Source organism: Triticum aestivum, chromosome 5B (assembly GCF_018294505.1).
Source record: "Triticum aestivum cultivar Chinese Spring chromosome 5B, IWGSC CS RefSeq v2.1, whole genome shotgun sequence".
Classification (NCBI taxonomy): Eukaryota; Viridiplantae; Streptophyta; class Magnoliopsida; order Poales; family Poaceae; genus Triticum; species Triticum aestivum.
In genome coordinates this window covers 318,077,091-318,090,103 of record NC_057807.1, presented here as the reverse complement: position 1 = coordinate 318,090,103, position 13,013 = coordinate 318,077,091, and positions in this window count along the sequence as shown.

Here is a 13,013-nt window from a genome sequence, read left to right as displayed (position 1 = left end):
TTTTCAGTACTAGCGTAATTTCTTTGGGCACTGTCGAGAGTTTTACTAGCATAACGGATAACGTTTTTTATCAACTCTTTGTCCTAGAACAACACCAACAACATTATCACTAGCATCGCACATAATTTCAAAAGGCAAGTTCCAATCAGGTGGTTGAACAATAGGTGCAAAAGTTAAGGCTTTCTTAAGTGTTTCAAAGGCTTCTACATGATCATCATAAAAAACAAATGGAACATCCTTTTGTAAAAGATCAGTAAGAGGCCTAGAAATTTTAGAGAAATCTTTAATAAACCTCCTATAGAAACCAGCATGACCAAGAAAACTACGAATACCTTTATGTCTTTAGGACATGTCATTTTCTCAATTGCATCAACTTTAGCTTTATCCACCTCAAGACCTTGCTCAGAAATTTTATGCCCCAAGACAGTACCTTCATTCACCATAAAGTGGCACTTCTCCCAATTCAAGACAAGATTAGTTTGTTCACATATCTGCAAAACCCGATCAAGGTTGCTTAAGCAATCATCAAAAGAAGTTCCATAAACGGAGAAATCATCCATGAAAATGTCAACAATCTATCACAAAAGTCAGAGAATATAGCAGTCGTATATCTTTGAAAGGTAGCAGGTGCATTGCATAAACCAAAAGGCATATGTCCATAAGCATAAGTTCCAAATGAACAAGTAAAGGTGGTTTTCTCTTGATCAGGTTGTGATATAGGTATTTGAAAGAAACCGGAATATTCATCAAGAAAACAAAGTGTTTGTCCTTAGATAATCTTTCTAACATTTGATTGATAAAAGGAAGAGGGTAATGATGTTTTCTAGTAGCCTTGTTTAATTTTCTAGAATCAATTACCATCCTATATCCAGTCACAATTATTTGTGGGATAAGTTCGTTTTTATCATTAGGAACAACAGTAATACCTCCCTTTTTAGGGACACAATGAACATGACTTACCCATCTATTATCAACCATGGGATATATTATACCTTCTTCCAGAAGCTTTGATATCTCAGTTCTTACCACTTCTTTCATATTGGGATTTAATCATCGTTGATGGTCAATAACTGGTTTAGCACCAGGTTCCATATTAATCTTATGCTGATAGAGAGTGGGACTAATGCCCTTAAGACCATCAAGAGTATATTCAATAGCTGCTCGGTGCTTTCTTAGAGTTTTTAATAATCTTTTCTCTTCATGCTCTATAAGGTTAGCACTAATAATAATAGGATATATCTTCTTTTCATCTAGATAAGCATATTTCAAAGTTTCAGGCAATTATTTCAATTCAAACACAGGATCACCTTTAGGTGGAGGAGGACCTCCTAGAATTTCAACAGGCAAATTGGGTTTAAGGATAGGTTGTTGTTCAAAGAATAGTTTGTCTATTTCATTTCTTTCATGGAAGTGCATATCATTTTCATGGTCAAGCAAATATTGTTCTAGTGGATCAGTAGGTGGTATGGTAATAGAAGTAAGACCAATTATTTCATCCTTACTAGGTAGTTATTTATTACAAGGTTGCCTATGAAACTTAGAGAAATTGAACTCATGAGACATGTCACCAAAATTAACACTGCTGGTTTCTTTCTTGCAATCTATATTAGTATTAACAGTGTTCAAGAAAGGTCTACCAAAGATAATGGGACAAAAATCATCTCGTGGGAACCAAGAACTAGAAAATCAATGGGGTATTTTATTTTTCCACACAAGACTTCGACATCTCTAATGATCCCAAGTGGCGTGATAGTATCTCTATAGCAAGTTTGATAGCGGCATCAATATCTTCTATTTCAGCAGGTGCTATATCATTCATAATTTCTTGGTAAAGAGTAAAAGGAATAGCACTGACACTAGCACCCATATCACATAAGCCACGATAACAGTGATCTCCTATTTTAACTGAGACAACAGGCATGCCAACAACTGGTCTATTCTTATGTTTTGTATCTGGTTTGGCAATTCTAGCAGCTTCATCACAGAAATAAATAACATGCCCATCAATATTATCAACCAAGAGATCTTTAACCATAGTAATACTAGGTTCTACTTTAATTTGTTCAGAGGGTCTAGGTGCCCTAATATTACTTTTGTGAACCACAACTGAAGCTTTAGCATGTTCCTTTATCCTAACAGGGAAAGGTAGTTCTTCAATATAAGTAGTAGGCACAACTGGGTCAACGTTGTAAATAACAGTATCATCTTCAACTATAATTGGTTCTTTAATCTCTTCTTTAATAAGGGGATGATATTTAAACCACTTCTCCTTAGGGAGATCAACATGAGTAGCAAATGATTCACAAAACGAGGCTACTATCTCAGAGTCAAGTCCATGCACTAAAAAAAGACACATCCATGACATTTAGGGCCAAACGATTTTTTTCTGTCATGCTTATGACACTTCTATGATGATAATTGTGACAAAACCACGTATCATCATAGATGTGGTGGTCTCCTACTTCTATGACAAAAAAAATCATGATAGAAAATGGGATTTTCGTCCTGGGCAGGCCAGAGACGCAGCTGCATGACATTCTTTGGGCCGTCCATGAAGGAAAAAATCATGGTAGAAGCTAGGGCGAGGAAAATACCGGGAGTTCCTGGTTACGATGGGTGGTCGGGGCCGAGCGATGCATGGAGGTTTGCGCGTTTATCTCGTGTACACGCGTGTGTGCGAGGCGTTCGCTAACTGAACCCGAGAAATCGCACATTACTGAACCCGAGCGATCGATCCCTTGGCTGTTAACTGAACCCGAGCAATTCATTCGCTGCTGACTGAACCCGAGTGATTCCTTCGCTGCTGCTGCTAACTGAACCCGAGAGATCGATCACTGCTGCTGCTTACTGAAGCCTATCGATCCCCCATGTGAGACGTAGCCAGTTGGTGTTGGGTTGCCTCTTGATGAACAGTGACCATTGCTACCGTGCGCGTGGTACGTAGAACGAGTCGAGACGTGGTGAGTCGAGCCAGTTGGTTGGTTGTGGATGAACAGTTCCCGGTGGGGGTTGTATGAACAGGATCTCGTGGTAGTAGGACGTTGCCGCTGGATGAATAGGACCCCGAGCAGGCCGCCGCACCCCAGCTGGTTGGGGGTGGATGAACAGGACCCCGTGGAGGCTGGATGAACAGTAGCCCCGTGGATGAATAGTGGTAGGTGGAGGCTGAAGGAAGTCGACGGTGGATGAACAGTAACCCGTGGAGGCTGGAGCGAGGCAGTAGATGGTGGATGAATAGGACCCGTTTCACCGTAAGCGCTCCAACATAGGTCCATTTCCTACGTTTTGCGATACGCCACACTCCTCCCAATCAGCGGGACACCGTTTCGACCATAGGCACTTGAACAGAAGTTTGTTTCCTCCGTTTTGCGGTACGCCAGGCCCTTCCCGAAGAACAGGACCCCGTTTCGACCATACGCGGTCGAACATAAGGCCGTTTCTATGTTCCGTGGAACGCGAGAACTCATTTCGGTTGTTCCGTCCAAGCTGGTTGGCTCCTGATGAACACAACGCCATTGCTGCCGTCCGCTGCCTCTCCATGTACACAAGCCCTGGTCGTACGTATGCGCGAGTAGGCATTTGAGAACCCGCCCGTATGTATGTAGATGGCCGTATTTTTTGGCATCTGGTTGTACGTACGTGTACACAGTTTAGAAGGGACTGTCTGAACTGCTACGTCAGGGGCTCTACTACTACACGTGACGCTGCTTGCTTGGCCCCAATTCGTCGTTGCAGAGAGACCGATCAACCAGTATGTACGTACACGTTCGCGACCAGACAGACAACCCTACATACGGTTTGACTGGATGGGTCCCAGCCATCAAGGAGGATAAGGAGGCACTCCCTTGCGTGCGAAGATATATGTGGTGGGTCCCAGCTATCAGGGGGAGGAATAAATATTTTTGCGCGTAATTAGGAGGCACTTCTTTATGTGCGAAGACGTAGGTGGTGGGTCCAACAGTCAGCCTCAGCATGTACAATCATCTTCCGATGGCTGTCATTCACTGACAGTGTTGACCACGCCACGCCGAGAGCACCAAGGTGATGGACAACGGCAAGGCCTACTTAGGTAACAATGCGGAGCCGAGGAAGACGAGGCAGTGGATGCCTACATGGAGAGGAGTACGAGAGTTCACTTGTTCCGCTGCGGTGTGAGGTTGTCGTCCCTATAGAATAACACAGGTGTGGGTGAGTAGAGGGAAGCCCTAGCCAGCGGTGGGATTAGGGTGGGGTGGTGAGGCCTGCGCGGCAGCACTGCCACCCACGGGAGGCAGGGGCAGGTTGTCCCGCCGGCGCTGGTTTGGGCGGCTGGAGCAAGAAGATCAGAGGTTGAAGAAGCAACACGGTTGTTGGATTAACATCCAATGGTCCAGCTGCTAGAATCATTTGTTGACTAAGTTGACAAAGCCTGCATACGTGTCAGCTCAGTAGGCCCACAAGTCAGCCACCAAATCTGCTGGGTCCCAGCTGTCATCGGGAGGAATAGTTTTTTTCCGCACAATAAGGAGGTACTTCCTTCCGTGCGAAGATTTTTGTCGGTGGATCCCAGCTGTCAGCAGGAGCAATCATTTTTTTCGCGTAATAAGGAGGCACTTGCTTGTGTGGGGCCCTACTTTCAGCCTCTCCACTTACATCCCTCTTCCAATGGCCATCGGTTGTTGACCATCTTGACCACGCCGCGCCAAGAGCACCAACGCGGTGGACGACCCATGTCCAAAAAAACACGGTGGACGGCAGCGAGGCCCAGGAAGGGAATGACCCGGAGCCGATGAGGCCACAAAGTGGATGCCCATGCTGAGGGGAGTACAAGGGCAGACTGGTCGGTTGCGGGGTGAGGCTGCCATTGCCGAAAAAATAACAGGAGGTGTGGGTGTGTAGAGGGATGGCCTGGCCAACGGTGGGAGTAGGGTGGGCCGGTGAGGCCTGCGCGGCAGCACAACGGCCACGGAAGGAGGGAGCAGGCAGTCCTACCAGCGCTGGTTTGGGCGACTGGAGCAGGACGATCAGAGATTGAAGAAGCACAACGACAGTTGGATGGACATCAAACAATCACTCCTCTGTGTTGACTAAGTTAACAAAGCCTTGCGTACACGTCAAAAAAAATAGGACAACGTCATCGCCTACCTTGTAGGCCCACAAGTTAGCCTCCAAATCTATGAAAAACAACATACAACCCATTTGCCATTATTTTGAATAACTTATAGCCCATTTGCTAATTCTTAAGGGTATTTTGAACCCCATATTCTTTTTGTTAGCATTACAGACCATATTCTGGCAACTGCTAAAAACTTCAACATTTTTTTCATATTCCGGTGGGGTCCGGACTCTTTCATGAAATTTCGAGACACACTAAAAATAATTATAAAAATAATTTTATTTCAGATTACAATACAACGACTTTTTTCCCGCAAAAGAAACAATGAAATTTAAAATCTTGAAATCCAGAAAAAAACGACATTAGAATCTAGTTGTGGTTTTCTGTGTTTTTAAAATTTACAACCCATTTCTTACTACTTATAGCCCATTTTCTAGGGAAGCCGAAAACATTTCCTCGTCTTTAAAGATTTGCAGCCAGCACAAAGCAAGTAGGATTGGGTTGGGTATTGTCCAAAAAAATAGAACTAGGCTAGCCATTTTCAGAAAGAAAAAAGATATCAACCGGGCTCGTCATATGCTTAATAAAAGCCCGGGCTAACGGGTCACAGCCGCCGCGCAGCGCAGTTGATACCCTGCTCCATCTCCAAAACGAAAAAACAACTGGGCGAGCTGCTGGGTCGCTGTTGTTATAGTATTTCTCTCTAATAAAGGAAATGTCAAGCCATTTGCCTTGTTTCAATGAAAATATCACAGTCACAACCGAGTTAAAAAGGGCAACACCATCCAACTCAATCTTATAAACGGTACAAAAGCCAAAGGATTAATTGTTCATCAAATTTAGACAAAACCAGATTGAACATGGCAATAACATCTAACCCAGCCATTGTTTTTGGCAGTCACAAACAAATGGATCAGTCTGATTCATAAAATCAACATCTTGTGCGAAAAATTTTACTGGAACATGATGACAACTTGTTGTAAATAGAAGCCGAGCATGTTCAGAAGCCCATTTGTCCACCTGAAAGTTCTTTTTTTGCTGTTCAACATATCCATCCATGAGAAATGTCTTGTTGAAAAACTTAAGCCTCATGGACAAATAGTAACCTCGTATTCAACAGGAAGAATGTGAAAAAGCTTTTGTTTGCCTGGTTGGATGCATATCCTTCCATCATTATATTCCTCAAACGAATGCCATGAGAACTGAGAAAATCCCGGTGCTTATTACGCCACCGAATGGTTATATGTTTTTCTCCATGTGTTAGTGCCTAAGTAGACATGAAGATTGAAAACAATTAAGGTCTAAAAAAAGAGTAAGTCAAAAGAGCGACAATTGAACGGTTAATTCTAGTACAATATATATGGGCTTTCAATGTGCATAAAATCATCACCTTTATATACAAATTCTCCAGACATGGTAAGCATCACAACAAGCCAATAATTGTGTTCAGGTCATAACTATATTCCGATATATAAGATCTTGACAGACTCCAGCACCATTGATAGGCTATCCATGGACGAACTCTTCATTGAGCATATAACATAATATTAGTACCCAAAGCATACTCCAAGATGATATAAAACTTATCCGCACAAATGAAAAATGCACCTTATGATTACAAATGTGTAGATGACAATATACCGTACCTGAATAAGTGTGGAGCCAAACACCAACTTGTGATAATTAAACGAATCAGGAATTACACCCAAGGTCTCTAGTTTAGGCGCAGAGACAACAATTATTTGTGAAGGAATATAACAATACTGAAGGAGCAACCTCTGAAGTGAAGTGGCATCTTCGATGATGAGTTGTTGTCCTTCCAAACAAATTCCAATGCTTTAAAGGTGATGCGACTTTATTCGAAGACAACTGATAGGGATTTCTATTCCCAAAACAATCAGTAAGTGCTCTAGGGTAGGGCAACTGGAGTGGATGATGTTGTGCAGTGAGTCCTCTGACAGATAAACCACCAAGTTTTTTAGAAGTGGGAGTCGAAGCATTTGTACCAGATCGTCTGGTAGATGGCACCGGGTGAAGGTGGTGGTGTGGAGAGAGAGAGGAGGAAAACCACGAGATGGACAACGGTGGTGTGGGCACAAATTTGTGACCTTTGGTTCATGGTATGTAATTTTTGTGGTAATGCTAGAACTCAAACTGCTGGAGGTTTTCTAAATCAGGGGATGTTAGTAAGGCATGCACCATGCAGGGTATGGACAACAGGTAGCATGTTGGGATGAAGAGGCGTTGGATGGAGCCCTGGTGGGAGGAGATGATGGCTCTGAGGAGTTCAAAATCAGGAACGACAGATAGCTAACGACAGTTGAGATTAAGGGGCGTGGAGCGCCATAGAGGGCGCCACCGAATTGAGAGGACTTGGGTGCGGCAGCAATCCTTGGTGGGGAGAAGCGAGATGATCTCCCCAAGGATGTCATCCGGGACACCACTGATGCGGTCCACCCAAGATTCTACAGGTTCCTCAGATCCATTGGGGGCGGGGGCTCGCCGCTTCTCCTTGCGCTAACGGGTGTGGGATCTACAACCAGCGTCGCCACTGGCGGGAGCCTCGTCTTTTTGGTGTTGGGTCCAGCTAACTCCATTTTCCTTGGGGGCGTCGCACCAAGCTCATGGGTTTGAGCAAAGTAGCGAGAGACGAGCCTAGTGGTAGTGCGAGTGAGGAAGAAGGAGGGCTGGGGTTTTCTGTAGGAGTGAGAAGGAAGAGGAGTAGGCATTTTCTGTATGAGTGAGGAAGAAGGTGAGCGGGGGGGGGGGGGTCTGTACAAGTGAGGAAGATGGGGAGTAGGGGGGATTGGGGGGAGAAAAAAGTGGGAGAGTCCAGCGAGCTGCAGTATAAGTGGAAGTGAGAAGGAAGGAGGGTTTTTCTGGTATCGCTCCCTCTTCAAGAAAATGGGATTTTCCACACAAAAAAAAAACAAATGGGCTTTAAGATGGATAGGATTTTGTATCAGCCTAGTCGGCTGCCCGTGTGTTTCGTACTAGAGGGCCTTAACACTAGTGGCGGCCCATTAGAGACACTCTCAAGCTCTCCAGTTTATCACCATTTAAAAGAAAAAAAGAGACACCTCCAGCTTAATTATGGCTCCTCATCGGTAACATTTTTCAACTTGAAAAAAAGATATAGCTCCTTTACGGGCTGACTTGTCGTCCACCAAATTAGAGGATGTTGTACTGCATGCAGGCACTCACACTGGTCGTAGTGCGGCAAATGTGGGGTCAAATAACATGCCCACAATATACATAGATTGTAAAGGTTGACACGCTAGTCAACATTCACACTAAACTAAGCTTCACAAGATACGGTATGCATACTAGCTAACATTCACAAGCACTCCAATTCAGCATGTTTACGCATCTAAATGATTCACAAGACTATAACCAAGACAAAGTTGTGAGAAGGCGTAGAAATAAAGAAAAAAGATTGATGCTTCTTTGAGCAAAGGGCCTCCCTACGCACGCATTAATTTCTCGGGCATGCTTCTTTCTGTTCAATGTTCTGTGCACTTTGAGCATGTTGGCAACTCCATAGCTAGCTTGATGGCTCATCTTGCAATTTCTGCTGACACATTGCAGCAAACAAAGGAGGCAATAGAGATCACTCAACATCAGACCATTTTGTGCAGTTCTAGTGAAATCATCTTCATTGTCCTGAATGTGGAAAGATAGGAAAGCGCTGTACTTAAATAGTGTCGCAAAATAGTAGCACATATCAATAGCTCGGCATGACAAAACACGATCATTTGGACGAAGGCAATACTGACTTGCATGAGGAAGATTATGCATAATTTTATAGGTGGTTAGTTGATTTCCACCATGGGATCTCCTATGATGGCACGAAGGAAATCCTATCCAATTGATGAGCGCAATTCCTTCCGTGTGGCTGTAGAAAATATGTCCGACTAACCCCAATATCTTTTTTGTGTAGTTCCACTAAAATAATGCACCGCTGCTTGCACGACCCCTACTCGCCGGCCAGGCCATCAATGACTCGTTCTCCTTTATCTTGCGTTGACGGCGCGGCTGCAGTGCTTGTTTGCTCCTCCACACATCACAGGCTCGTTCCACACTGCAAACAACAAGTCAACATACAAATAAGCTTATTTCATCTTGCATTGGTCAGTCTACCTAGTTACGAATGAGGGAATAGCTGGAGCACCGTGAGGTCAGGTGATACCAGGTTCCACTAAAATTGAGGTTTGTGCTTCCGTTTGCACAAATAGACACCATATGGAGATAGACAACCCTATTTGCACAAATAAGTAATAAGGTTATTTAAGCAGTGTCATTTTTTTGCAGCGGCATATGATTAATAGCAGCATCTCATATGTTATCAATGGCATTACAGTGACAGTATGAAAAAGTGCCATTAGCTAAGAAGTGCCATCACATCAAATCAACACTGGCACTAGATTAACGGGGGCTTACATTAACATGCAGAACAATTGCATTATTACTCTGTGATGACAGATTGGGAGTAGCAATTGATCAGTACGTACGTGCACGGTCAACAGAAATGATTGTTCTAACGAAGGGTGATACGGAAAGGAGAAACACATCGTCGTGTCAATCATTGTGCAGTTCAACGGAGATGCAGCTATGTTACCGGTGTCAGAGTTTAGTGTAACGGCCCAAAACACTCTTTATGAGAAATAAAGCAAGATATAAGCATTTCATAAAATGGTGGTGGCATTGATTTAGTTTATCAATGGCAATAGATTGACAACAACATTACTTAACAGCAACATCACATTAATAGTGGCATTGTTTCATTTTACTTGTGATGTTAGATTAACAGCAGCAGTAAGGGTATAGGGACAGGGGAGGCACAAGCACATTTTACATCCACCGAGGCATAAAGTGGTGAGGCAGAGGTGTTCCCGAGTGCAGCAAACATGCAGAGGTGTTCCACTTTCTATCCTTTTTTGACCAAGAGACCGGCCAGGCCAGCATCTTTATTTCCCTTTCCAACCAAGAGACCATTTCATTAGCCAGTATCTACAGTACATTTTTTCCTCTAATAGTTAAAATTTAGGTGGTGTTCGAGTGTTCGACAAGCCGACGGAGCTAGCTACATGGGGAGCATTGTAATACTAGAAGAATACCCACATGCAGGATGCAAAAACGTGGGGAGCAATCCTAACTTGATGAAAAAGGGATGTAACAATGTGGGGAGCTGGGCCATTAGAACAAGGCCGGTTCTAAAATAATTATACCTCCGTACGACAGGATGTGGCAAGGCAAGCGGCGGGATATGCCAACTCGATGGCGGGGAGCAAGGGTGAGGAGGACCTCCCACGCCGGCGCCAGGTCAGAGAAGATGGCGCACGTCGGCTTCCTCCTGCCACCGGCGACTACCACAGAAGGGATCCGACCGGATCTATGTCAACCAGAGAGGAGAGAGAGACAAAGAGAGTGGACACCGTCGTCTTGTTTAGATCTGGAGTGGGTGAGAGAGTGAGAAGAAGAGAGCAACCTTATCAAGCAAGTCCTGAAGTGGACTGGTGGAGTGGTAATTGTTTTTCTCTCTGTAGCGATCATTTTCAATTGAATACTCGTGGAGCCATCTTTTCATTTAACATACTGGTAAAAATAAACTCGATCAATAACCGCGCCACCGCATCGGGTCGCACTTGGTATGGCTGACATTTGGTCCCAGACCCCATATTAAGTGGACGACTAGATGTCTCAAAATGTCACGTTACCTGCCTTTTCATGTGAAAATGCGCTCCACCATGAGTGTACCCGTGCGTGTGCGTGAGGGGAGAGTGAAGTCCCATTTATAAACCTTGAGGTTGTAGATCTAGTCGGAAACAAACCCTCACCTTTAAATCCCTGAAGTTTGTACCCTGTCCTCTATGATCCCGGTCCTTTTTAACTTTAAGGGCATGTGTGGTTCAAGGGGTTTTAACGGGGATTAATAGGCATTGTGGGGGATTAAATCATGTACAAGCCACTCAGGTTGTACGTAAACATGTTTATCCTCTTCATTCATGATTTTTAGTACAAATAGGATGCACATGGCGATGTCATCCTCATACCAGCCACTATTGATGGATGGCCACATAGCGTCGCCCTGCTCACCTGCTACTGCAACCCGAGTTGCGTATGCAGCAACTATGACTGCAATGGAGTACTAGACGCACAAGGCATGTTGTTGGTGCTGCGTCATGAGCTACCGAGCCGTCTAGACGAGCGCGCGGGAATGGCCATCACCTGCGGAATGAAGGACGTCGTTCTTTCGCCGTGTCATGTCCATCACAAAGGTGGTGACGCCCTTTGTGGGGTTTTCAGAGACGGAGTCCATCGTCCCACTCCAGGGACGGACAACGCTCGCCTAAGAGTGCGAACATGGATGCAAATTCGTGCAAACGTGGACGCAAATTCGTGCAAACACAACTAGATTTCATATAAACAAGACAAATTTCATTACATTTACAATAAATAAGATGTGCTAGTCCGGAGCTAAAGTTAAAATTAATATACCTAATCTAAATGGTCGCCGATCGATCTCTTTGTCCTCCTCCAGCATCCGGCTGAAGAAGAATCGTGCAAGACACCAGCTGTTTACGCAGGCGTCGCCTCAGCGGTGGCCTCCATGGGATACAATCGGTGGCGGCCTTCCATGTTCTACTTATCCTCGATGATGGCGGTGGGCGAGGACGTGCTAGCCGTCACCTTGTCGACATCCGCGTAGCCGCGTCACCTCGTCGACATCAGTGGTGGCTTCTTTCTCTGCCTTCATGGCGCGGCTACGCGCGCGTCAATGGCGGATGGCACTCGCAGGCACTGGAGGCATTGTACGATGTGACAGCATCAAGGGCAGCGATGATGCTCGTGCTGCCGTGCTCCCCGACAAGCCGGCGTGGAGCAACTCGGCACTCTTCCTAGAGAAGGATTGGAGCGGCCAGCTACGGAACCACGTGCTAGCTTAGGGCGGCAACTGGCTCCGTTGGGCTAGGCGAGGTAGGTGGAGCAGCGAGTTGCCTCGCTTGTAACTGCCGGCTTGGTGAGCCACCCAGACTGCTTTCATGTCGGAGAACTGCTCTTCCTGCTCGTCGGATGCCGCCGAAAGAGTGGAGAAAATGGTGGAAGGAGGAGCTTGGCCGGCGTCCCGCTCCTGAACGGAGAGAGTACTTGCTCTAAATAATGTATCACTGCAAGAGCCGCCTATATTAATTAACCATGCTCTAAAAAGGTGTCCCAACTTTGGCTATAGTATTGTACTCCTAAAGGTTAGTAGTACTAGGTGACCTTGCGCTTGGCTCTTCGCCTCTTCCAAAAGTCGAACAATGATGATGGTACTACAATAGTACTACTACTGTATATACTTCTGGCAATCTGACACCGAATGAACTGCTGCATGTCCACCGCTTGTATAAAGCAAAAGCTTCTCCTCATGTTGTGAGCCACCGTGCACGCGTGGGCAAGGGAGAGGGTGTAGTAAGCAAGCTTCTTGTTGTTCTGCAAGTTGACAGGACACATCAAAGTTATTTAGTACTCTTTCCAAAAAGGGTCGACCATGTCGATGGATACCATCCCGTGCCCCGTCATTGAGTATGCGCATGATTCATGTGCCATCGAGGATAAAAGAATATTGTGTAGTACGTGCCATTTAAGTGCACCTCACTTACGCACTGCTTATCTCCATTTTCTTGCGTGACACGTGCACCTTGATGCTAGATGTCCTGCATGTTGGCAAAAGGATGAACAAAGCTCATGTAAAAGAGTGGAAGAACATAGATTCCCGATGACCGAGAAGGAGCAAGTAACCTCGGAGTGGAACTTCACATGCTGGCCCTGTTTGGATACTCTAATTAATTAGAGGTTAGAGCACTACAAAAAAATACACCTCCGTGATGATACGTGTTTGTCACAGTAGGTCATGTTTTCTGTCATGCATGCA